This window comes from Lissotriton vulgaris, chromosome 4_1, assembly GCF_964263255.1.
Source record: "Lissotriton vulgaris chromosome 4_1, aLisVul1.2, whole genome shotgun sequence".
In the NCBI taxonomy this organism is placed as follows: domain Eukaryota; kingdom Metazoa; phylum Chordata; class Amphibia; order Caudata; family Salamandridae; genus Lissotriton; species Lissotriton vulgaris.
The window spans coordinates 2029265174-2029284356 of NC_141691.1; positions in this window are offsets into that span (position 1 = coordinate 2029265174).

Sequence of the window (19183 nt, forward strand, 5' to 3'; positions counted from 1 at the left end):
GAAGAAGTCGTCTACCAGTGGCCACCAAATCGTTGCCCCCAAGATGGACTATGATTATAGACGGCGGTGACCTTGTCCGCCCTAACAAACCCTCAAAAAATGATTGAAATTGGTCAATACAGAGCCCGCCCTTTCCGTAGAAGGACACCCTGTACCCGTATTCCCCAGCCACGTGAATCATGTCACCTGCTTTGAATACGTCCGCGGCACGCCTCACGTATGAGTGGCCCACGACCCACACCTCCTTTTTCACAGCCGGTGATGTCTGACCGCTGGTCCCCAGGTGTCGGGTCGACTGCACAGTCCGCCCCGCCTCGTAGGCTTGCGCAACTGAAAACCAAACAAAAACAAGAAGCGTGAGTACATCATTACAGCTTCACAACATGTGCAACCGCACATACCTTTTATAACAGTTTGAGGACCAACGCCCCACACGTTTTACTTCTTCTACACTCAGACCCCTGGCTGTAGCCTCTGTAGCAGCCCCTATCCGAAAGGAATGGGTCCCAAACTCGCCGGGGTTCAAGCCCGCGCCCGAAATTGACATCGCAAGCACCCGCTGGAACTGAAACCTCGTCAGTGGGGTAGCGTCAGCGTTTCTCAACAAGGTCCCCCCTCATGATGCCACCCTTTGCGCTAAATATTGCTCTACGCAAACCACAGGGCACATGGAAGACCCGGGAACCCTCTGTATGATTATGCAGTCCCCAATCGCACCCTGATCGGTTTTGGACCTGACAAACGAGACAGTCATCGTCTCCCCCTTGACCTGAATGTGCTCTCGGCACAGTCCCCCGATCGTATCCTGCTTGTTCTTCGCCACTAGTTCGCTTACCCGCATAGCCCCATGGAATGCCAGCGCAAAAGTGGCTCGGAATAACACTGTTTCATACTGGGATGAACACGTAGCAGGGAGTACGGATAATAACAGGGCCAACCTATCCAGACCTATCGGGTGCCTCTCATCTACTCTGCGACCCTCAAGGCGTTGCCACCCACGTAGCGCTTTTTGCACGACGAAAGACGCTGTCGGGTCCTGGATCCCGTGAGCCCTTGCCATAAAGGAAATGGCGGCCCGATGCCTCTGGGCCGTAGCTACTGATTTGCCTGCCCGATGTAAAGATAGCAGAAATTTTACTACAAACTCTTCCTGGCCCCAAAGCTCCCCCCTAGCAGTCCCCAAAAAGGCCCAATAGGAACGGAACGCCCCTTCGTATGCCTTCCTCGTCCTGGGTGCTAAACTCTCTCCCACGAGGTTTTGTAGTTCGGGGCACCGAGAGACCAGAGAGCTTCGGGAAAGGGTGCCGCCACCGGGTCCGCTGTGGGCAGAAAACCCCAGAAGGCCTGCATACGGAAACGAGAAAGCGCATCAGCCGCTTGGTTCATTACCCCCGGCACATGTCTTGCCTTAAATAGCACATTCAATTGCATACACAATAACACAATTTCTTTGAGCAGTCTCAGAATCCATTTGCATCGTGCTGCCTGACTATTGATACACTCAACCACGGTCATGTTATCAGACCAGAACACCACAGAGTGATCTCTGAACCCCTCGGGCCAAGTTTTCAGGGCCACCAGAATAGGGAAAAGTTCAAGAAAAGCAATGTTACTTGTCAGCCCGCACTCGTGCCACCACGTCGGCCATTTTTGAGCCGACCATCGAGTGCCGAATATGGCACCAAAACCAATGCTTCCTGCCGAATCTGTCCACAGCCCCAGCTCATCGGAGGACACCGCCGGTTTGTTCCAGACAATTCGACCATTGAAATCCGCCAGAAATGCCAACCAAATGCGCATGTCCTGGCGAACCTCTGCCGACAGCCTTGTGCGATGATGACCCTCCTTCAGGCCGACCATGGCTTGAGCGATCGAGCGGGAAAAGGGGCGGGCCATCGGCATTACTCTCAGGGCAAAATTCAGCTGGCCCACCAATTGTTGTAATTGAAGCAGTTTGACCTTAGACTCATTAATACATGTCTCCAGGGATGACCTGAATCTTAACACTTTTTCTCTCGGTAATCGAAAACAACCTTCCTCTGAGTCTAGCTCGATCCCCAGAAACTCGAGGCAAGTCGAGGGACCCACAGTCTTACCTGGTGCCAATGGCACACCAAAATGCTTCATTAAGACACGAAATTCATTCAAAGCCTGTCCACATTCTGGATCCCCGGCTGCCCCCAGAAACAAAAAGTCATCGAGATAATGCATAACATTTTGAAAACCAGTCCTCCTTGTGAAGACCCATTGCAGAAAACAACTGAATTTTTCAAAATAGGCACAAGATATAGAGCATCCCATTGGCATACATCTATCCATGTAATAGTGACCCTGAAACATGAAACCAAGGAGACGCTGATCGTCTGGGTGTACCGGGAGCAACCGGAACGCTGACTCAATATCTGACTTTGCCATCAGCGCACCGGGCCCTAGGCGATTCAACATGGCGACGGCCTCATCGAAAGATGCGTACCGCACCGAACACACTTCCGGGTCTATCGCATCATTCACGGAAAGACCACGTGGGGCTGATAAATTATGTATCAGTCGAAACTCACCCGGGTCCTTCTTGGGGACCACCCCTAAAGGGGAACAAACAAAGTTAGCACATGGTGGCTTATCAAATGGACCGGCGACTCGACCTCGAGTAACCTCCTTCCTAATCTTCTCCTGTACCACGGTCGTATGTTGCAAGACCGACAGTTGGTTTTTACATTTTGCTACACCCTGAAAATCCCCCACTGGGATGCGGAAACCATATGAAAACCCGTTCCGCAACACCCCAGCGGAAACATGATCCGGGTAGTCGCTGAGCCAAGGAATCATTGCCATGGTATCAATCGGAGTAGGTAAAGGCGCCCCTCGGACTATTTCAGACCTGTTTGGCGCCTCCCCTACCGCCGTTATCACCCGTTTTGGCTCTGCACATGGACTCAGGATGAGATGGCTGCCCACACCCTCCACATTCATGTCTAAACTTGCATGACCCCTGGGGCCTCGTACATTTACCCCTGTTAAAGTTCCAACAAATCCCCCTTTTACCTGCGTTGCCGTTCGGCTTCGAGTGGTAGTCATTACCCGTACCTGATCGAAAGGGTGTCCCAGCATATTGGCGGGAGGATTCACCCGCGCTACTCCCTACCAATGGTAATTTCAACATACCAGTACTCTCCATTTTTGACCATGAAACAGAGTCGTAACAATCCCAAGTCAAGTTTTTGTCGTGTTCTTTCGCTTTTCTAAAAATATTATCGTAACAGAACCACTGATTGCCCCCATATGATCCATAATATTCCATGATCCGTGACTGATAAATAGGCAATTCGGTCAGCAACTCGGGCCTACGTTCGCCCATGATGGAGGTAAAGATTCCCCATGCCCTGCCCCAAGTGCCAATGTTTTCGTCAACCTTAAAGGCGGCCTTCTTTGCGCGCCAAACACTCGGATGCATGAGCTCCTTTTGGCTCTTAACTTGCTCCATCTCATAATGGTCGGTAAGCAACGAAAAAATGTTTACATACTCGCCCGCCCACATCTTTTCCTTGATTGCCAGAGGGACATGCTGACCCAACTTTTCCCTTCGTGAAGGTGCAGACTCCTCCCTCGCAATCGGCAATGGCCGCTTACCTGAACCAGAAGCTGCATCCGCCGCTGGACCTGCTCCTGTTGCTTTATCCACCGCCGGAGACAGCGGGGTAACTGGCGATGGTGCCTTCGCCGCCTCCCTAGTTTCACGCAGTTGCTTCATCAACACCCGTGCGTCGTCAGCCGTGGCGCCCTCGCTATCTTTCCCCAACCACGCTGCCAATTGTGCTGCTAACTCAGGCGGCATGTCCTCTCCGGACACGGGAGTGACCACCACGGGAATCGGATTCCCCTCCCTCGGCGCCGGAGTTGGCTCCTCGAGTGGGGTATCGGGGACCGGGATGTCCCCCCCAGATGCCCCCCTTCTGGGCCTCTTGCCTTTTCCTACAGGAGCTGCTCCCGCCAAAGGTCGTTTCGGTCCCCCTTCCCCGTCTTTAGCCGCCATCTGCTTCTTCAGATCGGTAACTTCTTTCATGAGCATACGGAGCATCTGATCGGTAGTAACTCGCTTTCCGACTTTCTTAGGCATTCTCGGACAGAGTATCTGTAAGACAAAAAAGAAAGATTACCACGCTCAAAATTGGCTCTTCGTTCCGTCTCGAGCTCACGTGCAGCGAGGAGGTGCAGCTTCAGAGCACAGGAACAAGAGGATGCTTTCTTGGCTTGTTGCTCCTTTTATCCGTCTTCATGGGCGGGCGTAAACCCGCCCCTGCCTGCCCCAAGGGCGTGGCCGGCCGCGTCAGTGTCTAGGCCAGCCCACTCCAGGGCGGGAAAAAGGCGCGCCCCGGCTACGCCGCTACGGGCATACCAGCCGAGACTCGCCTCCCGCCCAAGATGGCTTCCCGGGGGGATCGTGGTACTCCGCCATACGTTCGGGGGGACCGAATGGTCGCCCCTTTCCATAAGTTGGGGTTACGTCACCACAAATTATGACTATTAAGTCACCTTAACATTGTGTTGGGAGCAACCTGAGCAGCCTGGCTAGAGCTGCCACTACCCAACCCAAGGTGCTGGCTGCTGCTCCGGCACATCACTGCTGTTGCCAATGCTGAACGCTACTATGGCTTGACACTTTGCTATCAGTGTTATCAGTGCCATCCATGCCACCACCACCAATGATCATATTAGTCAGCAGTGTTTCCACTGCTGCTGTTGTCTTCTCTAGCCCACAAGTAACATCCCCTCTGTAGTGTCCCAGCTCCACCTGCAACCAATGGGTGCGCTGGCTGTGTTTGTTGGTTGCACATGCAAGCCTATTATTGGCCCTGCTCAGTTTGTCTAGTTTCTAGACGCTGCTGCACTCCAAGCGCCTAAGATTTGCCCTTACCGCAGTCTACTCTTTGGATAGGTCAACCACAGTGTTGTTAAGGGCTTCCAGTTTTGCCTCAATCTGGGCCTGATTCTCAGCTAGTTTCTCCATAATCTTGCAGAAGCCCTGTGTCATCCTGACATTTCTTTGTCTTTGTATCTTGCGCTGCAGGCGCTAGATTTGCGACATCTCACAATCTAGTAGTGCAGACATGGCATGACTGGCTGATCCAGTGGAGGACAAACTTTTCTTCCGATGCATAGACTGCTGTGCTGGCCGTGAGAGCCACACCCTGGTGGCCAGAATGCCTTGTGGTACTGGGTTCTGCTATGCAGCTGAAGTGACAGAGGGTGAGGACTGTGAAGTGGTTGCTGCCTCAGTTGCTGTGACCTTCGATGATCTGTGCCAACTTTTTTCCCCCACAACCTGCCCTTCCTCCATCTGCTCAGGCTCCTGGCTACCGACTGTGTCATTAGCAGTGTTCTGTGTCTATGTGACAAAAGATGATATAAAAAATAAAATATGTGAGTCACTGTTTTAGTGGTTTTGCAATCTTTATCACCTTAAGTCAATCCCTCACTAAACTGAATTTGTCACAGACTACATCTCCCATGATGCAACATTAGTGTTGTTTGTTCATTGTACATGGATGTTTGTTTGTGGTTGATTAGCATGCATAGATAGTAAAGGCATTGTTGGGTATTCACACATTAAATTCACATTTCTCTCTTACCAGGATTTCTTGCTGGATGGGATGTGTCAAGGGTCCCAAAGCCTACTACAGCTACCCTCTCTAGGGTAGCTTTGACCATTGATTCAGCTGCTGGTGGCTCAGCTGAAGTGGATGGTCCCCCTCCAGTATGTTTTGCCTCTTCCAGCCGTGCTGCCATCCTCTCCTTTGCCCTGGAGTGAAGATCGTACCAGCACTTTTTAATGTTGTCTTTGGAGCGGTGTGCAACTCCAAGCGAATTTATGTGCTGCTGCATATGGTGCCAGATCTTGCTCTTCTCAGACTCGGGCAGACAGTGTGAGGCAATACCGAAAAGATCCTCGTGATGGTTGCAACTTTCCTCTGTTATTATGTCCAACTCCTTGTCAGAAAACTTCAGCTTCCTCAGCCTCTCCTTGCTTCCCTTCTTTCTAGCCTTGCTGCTCATGCTATCTGTAGTGCTCAATCAGCAGTGTGGAACACTGCTGCTGCACCTGAACATGTGCTTGGCTTTTGAACAGGAGTATCCTTGACACCACTTCCTGTTTTGGGGTCTTTCAGCTCAACCAGGAAGTGTTTCTCTTTAAAAAGAAAAATAATTTCTCTATTTGTGAGTGCTTTATTAGACTGTTTGCGGCACACTCGCGAATTGCAGATGCAAAATGGGCCTTTTTAAAGGGACTCACCATTTGCGTGACATGAGCGACTCGCAAATTGCGAGTTGGCCAAATCATGTTGCCTATAGGGTTTGTAGGTACAAATAGCGAATAGCTATTTACGAGTCGCAATTTTCGCAAATAGCGAGTCGCTTTTTTCATGGTTCGTACATCTGGCCTTTTGTCTTCTGAGCAGAAGAAGAAGATGTACAATAAAATAGCTAGGGTATCTACTGTGGGTGGTGTTGATGTTTTAAATTATGCCATATTAGATCATTATCTGGAACTCAAAGTCAGTATTGACATTACCAGATACATTACAGTAACTTTAGGAACTGAGTGTGAATGACTACCTAATTAGGGAACAAGCGGTCAAGCGCACACGCAATCTTGTTTAGCAGGAACTCTTATAGGTAAATGGTGATTCTGCCTTATGGGATGGATTGACCATTATACTTACGGAGTAAATATCTGGATGTTGTGCTAGCATCTTGCACTATAACAAACAGACCCAATGCAAGGTATGCTAGATGTCAAATTGAAAACAAGGATCTGCGCAGGTGTTACTTTTCTGATATTGATAAAATGAATTTATCCTTTGGACTCTTAAGCAGATATACTCATTGGTTTTGTATGGCGGCGGATTAGGAAACGAAGACCGCACGTGTTTCCCTTTATGCAAGCAATGGAGCAAGAGAGCCCTGCTATTTGGATATTAATCAGGCATATCCGGGCACCCTTACAGATGCTAGTCCCGCCAATTACGTATTAGACTGGGGTATCTATTCTACAATCTGTGAGGCAAGCTCATCCACAGGAAATATCTAATTAATTGAGATTAAAACCACTGCAGGAAGAAAAAATATTTTAATAAAAGTCAGACTGTTATCTGTAACTCGCCAAGTAGTATCATAAGGGTGGATTATCAGGATACCCCATTAAGATATTGATTGTGGAAGACATGGTGGAAGGATTTCTTTATTACTTGTCCTGAAAATGGTGGAAGTAATCATATAGCTCCACCGAAACGCGTCAACGTAATTCCAATTGTGAACGATTTTTTGTCTCATGCAATATCTCTAGTTATTTACATATTTTTCGAGTAAGGGTGGTGCATTGTTGCTGCCTGGTCCAGTTTTCCCTTCCGTATGGTGCATTGTAATTCTGTCCCAAACTTGCTGCTATTTTTATGTTATGGTGTTTGATAACTATGAATTTTTAACTGTTTTAGTTATTACTTTTGATGCTCATTTTGAAGAGTGTATTGTAAACTACTGTGATTAACCAATCATTTTTAATACCACCTGTTTTGTATTGAATAAATCTTTGTAATACTAGCACTGTATGGCCTTTGGAGTTGTTCCAGCAGTATGTATGTGGAGTGTTTGATTTCAATGAGTATATCTGCTTGAGAGTCCAAAGGGTAAAGTATTTTTAACAATATTGTTACGGTGCTCTGTCCCTTCTGGACTATATGAGCCCCTCTCCTTGTTTTTCAAAGTTACATTTGTGATATCAAAATATATTTGGCTTAAAACATCCAGCAGCAAAGCAAACATGCACAGCAGTGCATGTGGTGACGATATGGAAATTATGTGGGTTTGAACACATTATTGTTTTAAAGGAAGTTGTGTGTTGCAAAGTTCACAAAGTCAGGAATATTCCAATATTGCTAAGGAATGAAGTGTCAAATAAATACGAAAAGTAAGTTTCCTTGGATGTAATTGTGCATATTGTAGCATCTGAAAGATTTCCCATTTTAGTGGCACAACGTGATCTTAACAATAAAAATGTTATTGACAGGATTCCCTATTTAAAATTAATGAAATGATGACCTTAATGAGGGATGGCAAATGTTTTTTTATGATGGATTATCTTTTGCTAAACACCAGAATTAATTTTTTTGGCTTTGCATCAACTGTTGCATTGTTTCAGCTGTTGATATTCAACTTGTTTGTGAAGGAATGGGACATAATGTTCTTTCAGAACAACATGTTGGAATTTGGGAAAAGAAAGCATAAGAATGATGTAAGACTGGAAAATGTGTTAAACATCCTGGAGCATAAATGATTAAAAGCTAAGTTCTCCTAATGCAAATTTGCAGAAAATAGTGTTACATATCTAAGCCATATTATTGACATAGAACTAATCAAACCAGGGTGTCCTCACACCAACAACCAGTGGGGATTCTTGAGTTAAGCTCAATCAATAAATCAAAGCATTTATATAGCGCACTACTCACCCAGAGGGTCTCAAGGCGCTAGGGTAGGGGGGTCCGCTACTGCTCGAACAGCCAGGTCTTGAGTTGCTTCCTGAAGGCGAGGTGGTCCTGGGTCAGGCGGAGGTGGGTCGGGAGGGAGTTCCAAGTCTTGGCGGCGAGGTAGGAGAAGGACCGTCCCCCTGTGGTGGCTCTTCTGATGCGGGGGACGGCGGCGAGGGCGTGGCCGGTCGATCGAAGCTGGCGTTTGGGAGCGTAGAAGTTGAGGCGGCTGTTAAGGTATCCTGGGCCTTGGTTGTGTAGGGCTTTGTGTGCGTGGGTGAGGAGACGGAAGGTGATTCTCTTGTTGACCGGGAGCCAGTGCAGGTCTCTCAGGTGTCCGGAGATGTGGCTGCGACGGGGGATGTCCAGGATGAGTTGTGCTGAGGCGTTCTGGATCCGCTGGAGTCTCTCCTGGAATTTGGCGGTGGTTCCGGCGTAGAGGGAGTTGCCGTAGTCCAGACGGCTGGTGACGAGGGCCTGGGTGACCGTCTTCCTGGTCTCGGTGGGGATCCATTGGAAGATCTTACGTAGCATGCGCAGGATGTTGAAGCACGACGAGGAGACGGCGTTGACTTGTCTGGTCATGGAGAGGGAGGAGTCAAGGATGAAGCCCAGGTTGCGTGCGTGGTCTGTTCGTTTGGGTGCGCTGCCTAGGGCGGGGGGCCACCAGGAGTCATCCCAGGTAGAGGGAGAAGATCCCAGGATGAGGACTTCCATCTTGTCCGAGTTCAGTTTCAGGCGGCTGTTCTTCATCCATTCGGCTACCTCTTTCATCCCTTCGTGAAGGTTGGCTCTGGCGGTGGCGGGTTCATTGGTGAGGGAGAGGATCAGCTGGGTGTCGTCGGCGTAGGAGATGATGTTGAGGTTGTGCTGGCGTGCGATGTCTGCGAGGGGGCTCATGTAGACGTTGAAGAGGGTTGGACAGAGTGAGGAGCCTTGAGGAATGCCGCAGATGACTTTGGTGGCTTCTGATCTGAACGGGGGGAGGCGGACTCTCTGTGTCCTTCCGGCGAGGAAGGAGATGATCCACTCCAGTGCCTTCTCCTGGATTCTGATGTTGCTGAGGCACTGCACTAGGGTGCGGTGACAGACAGTGTCGAAGGCCGCGGCGAGGTCTAGGAGGATGAGGGCTGCTGTTTCTCCGTTGTCAAGCAGGGCTCGGATGTCATCGGTGGCTGCGATCAGGGCGGTCTCGGTGCTGTGGTTGGCCCGGAAGCCAGACTGCGAGAGGTCGAGGGATCCGTTCGTCTCGAGGAAGGCGGCCAGCTGCTTGTTGACGGTCTTCTCGATGACTTTTGCAGGGAACGGGAGCAGCGAGATGGGGCGGTAGTTCTTGAGTTTGGTGGGGTCGGCTGATGGCTTCTTTAGTAGAGCGCTGAGTTCGGCATGCTTCCAGCTCTCCGGGAAGGTGGCGGTGTCGAAGGAGGTGTTGATGATGTCCCACAGGTGGGGTGCGATGACCGCGTCGGCCTTGTTGAAGATGTGGTGAGGGCAGGGGTCGGTCGGCGATCCGGAGTGGATGGAGTTCATCGTGCGGACGGTGTCTTTGGTGCTGATCGGGTTCCAGGCGCGGAGGGTGGTGGTGGGGTCGATGGTTCGGTCGTGGCGTGCATTGGTTGAGTGCGGAAGCTGTTGTGTATGTCCGCGATCTTGTTGTGGAAGTAGAAGGCAAGGGAGTTGCAGAGGTCTTGCGAAGGGGTGATGTTGTTGTTTCCGGCGTTGGGGTTGGAGAGCTCTTTAACGATGTTGAACAGTTCCTTGCTGTTGTGTGCGTTGTTGTCCAGTCGTTCCTTGAATGCAGTTTTCTTGGTGGCGTGGATCAGTTGGTGGTGTTTTCGGGTGTCGAGTTTGAGGGCAGTCATGTTGTCCGGTGTTGGGTCTCTGCACCAGGCTCTCTCTAGGGCTCGGCAGTTCTTCTTGGAGCTCTTGAGTTCGTCGGTGAACCATGGGGCTTTCTTGCTGCCGGGTCTGCTAGGCGGGGTCCTCAGGGGGGCGAGGTCATCTGCGCAGTCGCTGATCCACTTCGTGAGGTTGGTGGCTGCTTGGCTGGGGTTCGTTGCGCTGGTGGGTGGGTTATTGCTCAGGGAAGTCGCGAGCTGGTCGGCTGTGATCTTGTTCCAGCTTCTGCGTGCAGCCTGTTGCTGGTGGTGGTGGATCGTGGTCCTTCTGAAGCTGAAGTGGACGCAGCTGTGGTCCATCCAGTGGAGTCCGGTGGTGTGGCTGAAGGTGATGTCCTTGCTGGATGAGAAGACGGGGTCGAGTGTGTGTCCGGCGTAGTGGGTGGGGGTGGTCACCAGCTGCTTGAGTCCGAGGTTTGCGAGTTTGTCCAGCAGGGTGGTGGTGTTGCGGTTGTTGTTGTTCTCCAGGTGGAAGTTGACGTCCCCGAGGAAGATGTAGTCAGTGGAGGGGAGGGCGTGCGGGCTGACGAAGTCGGCGATGTCCTCGCTGAATTGTGTGCGTGGTCCTGGGGGTCTGTAGATGAGGGTGCCTCTGAGGGTGGTCTTGGGGTTGATGTGGACTTGGAAGTGCAGGTGCTCGGCGGGTGCGAGGGTGTCGTCGGTGTTGGTCGTGATGCGGATGGTGTTCTTGTGGATGATGGCGATGCCTCCTCCAGTCTGGTTGATGCGGTCCCTCCGGATGATCTTGTAGCCGTCTGGGATGGCGATGGCGATGTCGGGCGCTGAAGAGGCGTTCATCCAGGTTTCCGTGAGGAAGGCGACGTCTGGGGCTGTGGTGTCAAGCAGGTTCCAGAGCTCGACGCCGTGTCTGTGGACAGAGCGAGTGTTGAGCAGGATGCATTTCAGGTGGCTGCTGCTGTTGCTCGTCTTGGTCTTGGTCAGTGCTGGAGTAGTGCAGGTCCGGATGCAGGTGAACTTGCAGGAGTGGCAGCAGAAGGGTCCGTGGGTGCGTCTCGGGGTAGCTCGGTAGCAGCCCGGGATTCGCCCGGCGTTGAGTGCGTTGAGTTCAGTGGCATCGTAGGTCCGGCGGGTGGGCTGGTGTCTGCACGGGCCAGGGGTCATGGCTCTGGGCACGGTCCAGGCGCGGACGGGCGCAGACGGGCTTACCTTTGGCGCACCTTCGGCGCTCAGTCGGTGCTCCCGTTGAGCACGTCCGCTGCGCGGTCAGTCTGGGGGCGTCATAAGAAGGGAGCCGGTAGGGAGGGTCCGGTGGGAGGCGGGAGTGTGGTATCCAATCGGCTGGCGTGGGGGCGGGGTCGCAGGCAGTCAGCGGTGGAAAAACGGTGCAGGCTTGGCGGGCAGCCCTGCCGCGGCTGGGGCGCTGGAATCGGCGTCAGCGCTATTCACAGGCAGCAGGTGAGGCTCAGGAGGCAGGAGAGGCGAGGAGCTTTGGGGCGACCATGCCGAACGCGCAGTGGTCGCTCCCGAGTAGGAGTCTAGGTCCCCTTTAAGAAGGGAGCCCGGAGGGAGGGTCCGGTGGGAGGCGGGAGCGTGGGATCCAATCGGCTGGCGTGGGGGCGGGGCCGCAGGCAGTCAGCAGCGGGAAAACGGGTGCAGGTTTGGCGGGCGGCCCTGCGGCGGCTGGGGCGCTGGAATCGGCGTCGGCGCTATTCACAGGCAGCAGGTGAGGCTCAGGAGGCAGGAGAGGCGAGGAGCGTGGGGGCGAAATAAATTCCCAATTGTACAGAACAAATGTTATATTAGGTCCTGCTCACAGACAGAAACACTTGTATTTGGTCTAGTGAGTTACAGGATTTTAAATCTTCAGGATTTAATTCCATATGTTTCTGCTTTAAAACGATTTGCTTCAAATGATTCTCAAGACTTATGCCAGCAACAAGGGACTTAGAATGGTCTTGATGAAGAATGAAAAATGCTGTAAAAAATGGTGTTTGTTTATCCGTCAGGGTGTTTGTCTCCAACTGTTGAAAAGTATTCAAGCATTTAACAAGAGACCATGACTTGTGTTTGGGCCACCAATTATTTCAAGGCATTTGTGTGGTGCAAAACATTCACAGTACTCCTAATGAAAACCTTGACTGCAGAAAGGACTGTCAGTACTTCCGCTAAAGTTTCTAAATTGTTTTCAGGATTACGGTTATAAGATTGTGCTTTTCCTAGAAAGGAAAATGTTACAGCAGATTTTCCTTCTAAGACGTTGCAACATTTAGAAGAATGTGAAGATGAAGTATGGAATGAAGATCAGGAGGTGTTTGTGCATGCTGTTGGGTTACCAGCTATCAACAAGGTAAAGTTGTGTAGCGAATATGAGAAGGATGATATTTTACAATGGGTCACTGTTCATGTGGGTAGAGATTGACCATGAAAGTCACTATTGGGCGAACAGGTGAAACCTTATTGTGAGGTTAGGTCAAATTAACATTGGAAAATCATATGCTAATTAAAGCTATTCCTCTAGGGACATGAAGGTTATTTTGACATCATTAGAACAAAAATGGTGTCCTAGTGTTGATTTGCTGAACGACTGGTGAGAGTGTACTTGTTGCTTTATGGCTGACACATCATTAGGAATGATGAGATCCCCATCTGTGAAATTAATTATAATCAATCCAATGTACCCTTGAAAGTCTATAGCAAAAGATATTATGGGTTCAGTAGGAGAACCACAATACTTACATTATTACGCTCATGAAACAGTCTGATTGAAAGATGTATTAAAGTAATTAAGTGCCTGATAGCTGTAGAAAACATGGTTGATTGGGATACACAGGTTGATAAAATGGTGTTTGCTTATAATTACAGTAATGATTCCACTGATTTGACTCCTTTCATCATTATGAGGGTCGGAACCCAAGAACTCATTACAATCCGGTATAGTTCTACAATGCAATTGTTAAAGACTGGTCTGTTGAAACCGTATGCAAAAAAATAAAGGAATCCCATGATAAACAAAGACTGTAACAAGATTGAGAAAATAAAGCCAGGGATATGGATATACAGGTTGGGCGGAAAGTTCATGTGAAAGAACAAAGTACATTTCCCAACGTGAAAAGTAAACTTTTTTGATCCCATGGAGGTAGAGGACATTTTGCAGAATGCAGTACTGTTAAGTGATGGTAAACTCTGGCACTGTCATCGCATTGTTAGAGGAACTAATGAAAGTTGGAAATAGTTCATTGTGAAGATAACATTATGGAATATAATGGGACACAACCAATGCAATGAATTATATGTCAGTAAAAGGAGCAGGAATCCACATAAAGTAGTTGAAGGACTTGGCTTGCGGAGACAAGGTGGACTTGTAACAGTTCCTTGTGATACAGTAGACTTGTACATATATTATATATTGCTTTATTATTTTATATATTTTGCCAGTGAGTTTTTTCAAATTAATTTCCTAGGGTATATTGCAACTTAATTTCTCCATTTCATTTTATTTCTCTTGCTTGGATTATTTAGCAAAATGACTTGTGCTTTTTCCCACTCTCTACTATTCTTCCCCTTCATTATCACTGACGGTGTGAATTTGTATTCCTTAATTGTTTATAAGAAGTGGGATTTGTTATGGGGCTGGCATGATGGAACGCTGTAGTGGTGAAGCATTGTGATTGTAATCCATGACATGGTGTGGAATATGGGCCAAAGTCAGCATAGGGCTGACGTGAAGCAGGCTGCTGTGGTGGTACCATCCCAGGTGTCCAGAATACATTTATTGCTTTACTTGGAAATTACATGTTTCTTTTTAGTTTAAATCTGATTATTTATTATTTTCATTTAGATAGCATATTATTGTCAACATCAACATCAATACAACACTAAAATCAACATGCAGTATTGATGTTTGTCAGTGCCATACTCAGAACACTGGACAGGTAGCCATATGGTATATTCTAAAAACTGTGTGCGGTTAGGGAGCTTATGTCTGCAGCAGTGTCTAATGATCAGCCAGAAGCGTCAACCGTGTGCGGTATAGCAGGTTGCAAATTAGTCAGGGAAGTTCCCAGCTGGCTGCAAGGGGGTACTTGCTCAATCTCAATGTCTAGAGTAATCCTTTCCGCTGGAGCCCATGTGGACTGTCTGTTTCTAGGCAGCGAACAGAGTGGGGACAGGTGATTTCCATTCACGTGCAATCAGGCGCTTGGCTTGTGTGAGACCGAGGTCAAGAAAACGGGCAGTAGACCTGAGTAAATGTGTGTTATTCATCACAGCATGCATCTTATTTCATTTCTGAAATGTTGAACTAATCCGTATAGCTTTACAAAAATGGGAATGCATTGTGTTACTTTCATTTATTTTATTTGTTTACAGAGCCACACTAAGACAAGCAATTCGGGCTTTGTGTGGCTTAGTAAATACCAAAACCAATTTTGCATTGGACTGCATTAAAAAAAGGATAAAACCACAGCGCAAAATGTTTGAAAATCTGGACCACATTTTTAGTTTAATGATTTTTACTCAAGGTACATCCTTGAGTACAAATTTAAATGCAAGGCTAACCATGCAAGTCTAAGGACCTCATGTATCAACCTATTTTGCAAATGGAGCGAATCACAAAATTTGACCGTTTGCAAATGCAAAATAGCCTTTCAAGATGTATGAAAGACCTTGCCAGTGCATTTTAAGTAATCACAATTTTTTGAGATTACTTAAAATTGTGATTCTCTGAGTAATTGTACCAAGCATTTTCTAAATGCAAACTGTGCATTTAGGAATGGTATTAAAATTTACTTCAAGTCAATGGTAATCATTTGCAATTTTTTAGAATGCATAAAAAAATGTTTTTTGCAATGTGCCATTGTACGCATCGTGCCCTAGGGCAGGGGTCTTCAAACTGTGAGGCGCGACCCCCAGGGGGGCTGTGGAGCGATGCAAAGGGGGTCGCGCCTTCACAGTGTCACTTCTGCCCTGGCCTCCAGGGCTTCAGCCCCCCTCACCCCCCATCCTGTGTCTCAGCCCGGGCTGCTGCAGTGCAGCTCGCGCTCCTGGGGCCTCGGCTGGGCAGTGTCCGGAGTCTTATCTCCAGCCCGAGTTTTTCACAGGTCTTTAAAGACCATTAGCATATTGACATGCTTTTGTTAACTGATTACCAAAGCTTAGTTTTTTATGGTTCCAGTACCCCCTGGGCCCCCACTCTGCCTGTTCCTTACATTTGTATTTTTACACTTACTGCTGTAGTGTGAGAATGCATTTAATGAAAAGAAATATAAAGTTGGGTTGCCAAAAGAAACATGCCTGCTGTGTGTTGTTTAAAGATCCTGCAGAAACCTGCTCTTGACACTAAATTGAGTTATAAAGAAAAAAGTATGTATTAATTAGTTATGTGACTTTTCTGTCTTTATTCTCTTTAATTATTAGTCATGGATCATTGAGGCATCCCTAGAACACAATTAAAAGTGCTTTCTATTTATATTTGCTGTTCTAAGTATTCACAGATAAGTGCAAAAAATACAGCTGTAGGTGACTGCTTATTTCTGGGCCATCAAAATAATGAGCTGGTAACCCTAATCATTAGACTGAAAAGTTTGTTGCAGGATCAGCACAATATTTATTTTCTCCACCCTTGAACCCTGATTAATGCCATTATAGCAATAGTTTAACTTATATCTGAAACCCTACGCTTCAAGTTTGTGGGAATGCACCCTGCTTTCAGACTACTCACTTCTCATTCTCGCCTCCACTTTCATGTTCACCCTGCACTCCCAGTGATCACAATGCACTCACAAGGACCACAATGCACTCACACTGATCAACATGCACTCACATCATGCACTCACACCATTCACCCGCTCACCCTGCGCTCACAGTGATCATAATGTACTCACAGTGATCACAATGCACTCACACTGATCATCATGCACTCACACTGATCACCATGCACTCAAACTGATCACCATGCACTCACAACATTCACCCGCTCACCCTGCTCTCACAATGATCACTCTGCACTAAAAATTTGCTTGCATTGTTCACTCTGTACCTCACCCTGCAGTCACAGGAGCACACTTCTCACCCTGCACTCATGTGACACTTCACTCACCTGTCCCCCCCCCCACTGCTCAATCTGTAGCTCACTCAAACAAGGCCATCACTAACCATGCACTAATTTGTCCCACTCTGCACTTACAGCCGAACCCAAATTTATTTGGTCACCTCACTCACCCTGCAGTCACTCCTTTTACCCTACTCTCACACTGGTGCATTGATCACATGGGCACTCTTGTCACCCACACAGTGCAGAAGGTTAAAGCGCCTGGTACAAAGAAGATGTACCATGCACATCACAGAACTGAGTGTGAGTAAACTATGAGTAGCGCTATAAAAAAATGAAATGTTTGTCAGACAGGTGCTATAGAGAGATGAGGTGCATTGTTGGTGTATGGTAGTGAGGGAATTCATGGAGAAGGTGGAAAGACTGTTGCACAGTGTGCGACCAGTGCTTGGACAAGCCCTGGCTGGGAGTGTTAACCCCCCCCCCCCGAAGTTCGGGTCTAGTGGATCCCCTGCTTCTTCCTAATATTTACATTTGTAGTGAGCTACTGTTACCAAAGGGTGTCCTGAAGCTAATAACCATCTGCGTGCAATGTGAGAGAGGCATCCGGGGTTGGGAGAGGAGAGAAGAGAAGGATGGAAGGAAGGGGGTGAGAGAAAGGGGCATGGGTAAACTGCTTAACTCTGCACAAGACCGCCATAGTTTGAATGCACCCTTGCTGCTCCCGGCCATGGCCAGGTGAGCTTCTAATGTGGCAGCACCTATCCCTGTGGATTGGGAGGCCCTTCACAGAGGTTGACTAGACATCTTTCTGAGGTTAATTGCTGTATTTTGGTTATAAACTGGTACTGATGGGGTGAAATCTTATTTATTACTGTGTTTAAAAAAATTCTAAATAATAAAGCAATGCTACCCAAAAATACGCAGCATCACAGAACATTATTTACATTTTCTACTCACACAGTTTAGTCAAGCCTGTCGCATAATTTGGTCCTCACCTTCCTCATAACCCAGAGATTTAGATATTTTTGTCAGGAGGGGGTCCTTACGTAAATGTTGACAAGGGGTTCTCGGCATCCAAAAGTTTGAAGACCTCTGCCCTAGGGCATGTGTGCACTTAACCTTGCACATTTTTACGGGGTGCTTCACGGGATCCTTATGCCCCTGGGCACCCTTGATTTTGCATTACATCATTTGCGATTACCAATTAGGTTACAACAAATTAGGTAATGCCTTTAGCCCCATAGGAACAAATGAAGTAGTATTACCTAATAACGATTATCTAATTGCATCTGCATCCTTCCTAGAGATTAAAGAGCAATATAGGCTAGAACCTGCATTTGCTGTTATTCAACCACCCCTTGCTAAAAAGCTGTGTCCACAATTCAGGCATGGAGCATTGTCTCTTCTTGCCTTTACAAATAACAGGAGGGCCATTTGTTTCAGGGTTGTCCAGCTTGCAATCATATTTTGGAGACAGGCCAACATGTATTATTGTCTTGTCCGGCATACAAGAAGGCTAGATGCCGATGGCTAGTACATATACATAGAAACCTTGGAACAAATCATTGTGCAGAGGCCTATAGGGTAATAAAATATGACATCTATATCTCCGCGGAACACAAAAATTACCCAAATTGAATGAGAAGAACTGAATTCACTGCCCAGGCCTAATTTTTTCCTGTCCCATGATTGCTGAGGACAGTCACAATGTAACGTGCTCATGTGAAGTAATTGTTGAGGATTGTGTTCCTTCGGGCTATTCCTGCTGCAGCTGCACTTGTGTGTGGTCCGCCTGCCTCATCTTCATCATTGTCCGGTGCATCTGGCACTTGGATCCATGGGGCATTGGTGCGTACACATATGTTGTGCAACACACAACATGCAATGATCATCTTGAACACTATTTTTGGGCTGTACAGGAGTATTCCACCTGTTATGTCCAGGCACCTGAAACGTGACTTCAACACGCCAAATGAGTGCTCCACAATGCCCCTAGTGCATTTGTGGACCGCATTATACTGCCTCTGGGCCTGGGTGTTCTTGTCTCGGAGGGGTGTTATCATCCATGGGCAGATTGCATATCCTTGATCACCTGTGACAGGGGAGAGAGATATGTGTCTATCACTGGTTCTGCATTCTGAGTTGGCAGGCTTATTAGTTTAGTGGTGTGTGATGTGTGCAACTTTGGGATTCATGTTTGACATGTAATGCTTGTGGCAAATGAGAAGCATCCATGTGTATTACGTTGCCTCACTGCTGCTCCTCACTTCCCGAGCCTATTCAATTGTCTGCGCTGCACAGTTGCATCACTTTCATTCCTAAGACACACCATTGCCATGACTCTCTGTGCATGTCCACAAGCCTGAAAATGACACTGTGATAGTGGCTGCGTTTGTGTAGGCCTATGGTCCAGATATGGTGCACACAGAGACACATGCAGTATTTACTTTGTTGGCAATACCAGAAGTTAACCACGCCCAGAGCCTTGGGCTATTGATTCCCACTGCTTTGCTGGACTGACGTACGCTGGCCCAGCCCACTCCGCTTACTCTTACAGGGGGGGATGACATAGCTACATGTCCAAGGTCTTCCCTAATTCCTGAGGTAACATGGTTGTGTCTACTGTCCACAACACTACAAACACCAGCAGTATATGTCCACATGGACATGTGTGTGCTCTGCATACTGAAGTCTGTCCGTCTGTCAAGCAAATCACCGCCACACTTGGCATTGTGTACAATATTATTCATGGG